Below are 2068 nucleotides of genomic sequence, written 5' to 3'. Positions count from 1 at the left end.
TTAAACTCAAGACTCTGAGTCTAATTCTCAGTCGGACTATTTATTTTCTCGATTAATAGATTAGTTGTTGGGTCCAGAAAAATTTGTACAGTGTCAGTGATTCCCAAAGCCCAAAGGTAACGTCCTCAAATGTGTTCCTTTGTCCACAACCCAAATATTCAGATCAGCTGGGGACCACATGTTGCTATACATGAGCAGAACATCAGACAGTCCACATCAAAAGAATTATCTTTTACATTTTCTGAGGAGACTCAGACTCTTTGGAGTGTGAAGCAGCATTATGCTAATTATAGAGTCACTTCTACGTTATGGTGTTACCAGCTGGTCAAATTTAAAGAACAAATATCAAAACTGGTTCAGACAGCAGGGAAGATTATTTAAACTTCTCACTCCTCAGGACATTTTTTTAAGGTCCTGCATTCAGCAGGTTAATAGGATCTTATCTGACTCACTTAAACTCTGAGATGAGCTAATGTACACCGGAAGGAGGTTTACAGTCTCTTTATGTAAGCAGCACCTTTATAAACACTCTTTTCTTCCTGTGTCTGTTAAATGTATTAATGGGCAGCTCCTGCAGGACAGTCAGAGTAGCAGGAGAAGGTCTGTAGGACTTGATGACTGATCCTTGTTTGGGTTTTATTGCAAGACTTCTTATGGTTATTTTTACGGTAATTCTCTTTTTGTGTAACTCAGTTGCTTGGTTGTTTTCAGTGTAGCTAAGATAATTTATTGCTACGTGTTTCAGTTCATTGTGTTTTTATTGTAACGCCAGTCTGGTGAATCGGTTGTCCAACTCTAACATGAGTTTCTCTTACGGGAGACAATAAAGCTACTTTGACCTTCAGGACCATTAAAAGTTACCTAAGAAGGGACTGAAAACGAAAAACTAACTCGGGCTGGTAACTCAATGATGCCGTGGGGAAACCTGTGGATGGGGAAGAGGTTCAGGTGCAGCCCTCCACACTTCCACACCTCAAAGTTTACTTTTGGCTAAAATTGCCTTCACCAGCCTGACAAACCATGTTTTCCCCTTAATTTTCGTCTGTCAAATGGCCCGGCTGCTATATTTGTCTTTGTTGTGACACAATGGGACATTTGTGAACTCCAAGCTTATTCAAAATGCTTCAGCTGCAGGCAGAAACAAAACACTGCACCACAGCTACTGGCCTAAGAAGGAAAACATATTAAAATTGGGTGCATGCAAGTCCATGGAGGTGAAAAGTTTGCTTTGTGTGGTGTGAAATGAGGCAACACTGCGCCTCACCAGAGAAATGGCCGTACAGGTCGATTATGCAGCAGCATATTACGACCTATTTTGTGGTTCAGACCTTCATGTTCCCCTCAGGATGAACTGCAAGAACTTTGGTGATCCTCTGACTTTCCATCTAGCGCCATCATCATACCTGCAGAACTGATTCCCATCAGCCTCAGCTAATGTTAGCATGCTAACACATGAAACTAAGATGGTAAACATTGTAGCCTAACCTGCTAAACATCATCATGTTAGATCTTTCACTGTGAGCATGCTAGCATTTAGCCTCTCAGAGCTGGTGACATGGCTGCAGCGTCTCTGTGGTCAGAGCTCAGTCCTCATACGCAAACAGTCAAACCACCTGAGTAAAATAAAACCAACTTACCTTCCTCTTCCTCTTCCTCTTGTCCAGTTTGATGTTTCAGTGTGTGAACTCTGAGCCGAAGTGAATCAGCAGCCAGTGGTGCCTGACATGGATGTGATATTACAACCAAACCCAAAACAGACACTAATCCTCTCTAACCCTGCCTAATCCTCTCTCTCTCTCTCTCTCTCTCTCTCTCCTGCCCTCTCTCTCTCTCTCTCCTGCCCTCTCTCTCTCTCTCTCTCTCTCCTGCCCTCTCTCTCTCTCTCTCTCTCTTTGCTTTCTTCTGGTATTTTTAAAATCTTTGTCTCTCCCCGTCCGCTGACTTCCTGTCACTCCATCTGTCTCTCTGGTGCGCTCCACGTCTGAGCCTCCTTACCTTCCCACTCTTTCACTGTAAAGCCTCCTCGCTCTGTCATGTTCTCGCTCTCTCTCTCTTACTGTAAGTACTT

The 2068-nt window shown here is 43.3% G+C and overlaps 1 protein-coding gene across 1 annotated transcript in view; it reads right to left on the bottom strand.

The window, feature by feature from the left end:
• Nucleotides 1-1792, bottom strand: part of LOC119903780 (MAGUK p55 subfamily member 4) — a gene marked incomplete in the record, with an annotated part of 41322 nt that extends 39530 nt beyond the window's left edge. Inside the window, 1 exon segment of the mRNA XM_038720021.1 lies at nucleotides 1638-1792.
• Nucleotides 1793-2068: the final 276 nt, after the last annotated feature.

The sequence above is a fragment of the Micropterus salmoides genome, unplaced genomic scaffold (assembly GCF_014851395.1).
Source record: "Micropterus salmoides isolate LMB-PRFRI ecotype aquatic unplaced genomic scaffold, ASM1485139v1 Ms_hic_scaffold_15, whole genome shotgun sequence".
Taxonomy (NCBI): Eukaryota; Metazoa; Chordata; class Actinopteri; order Centrarchiformes; family Centrarchidae; genus Micropterus; species Micropterus salmoides.
This window is presented reverse-complemented; position numbering and strand designations above follow the sequence as displayed.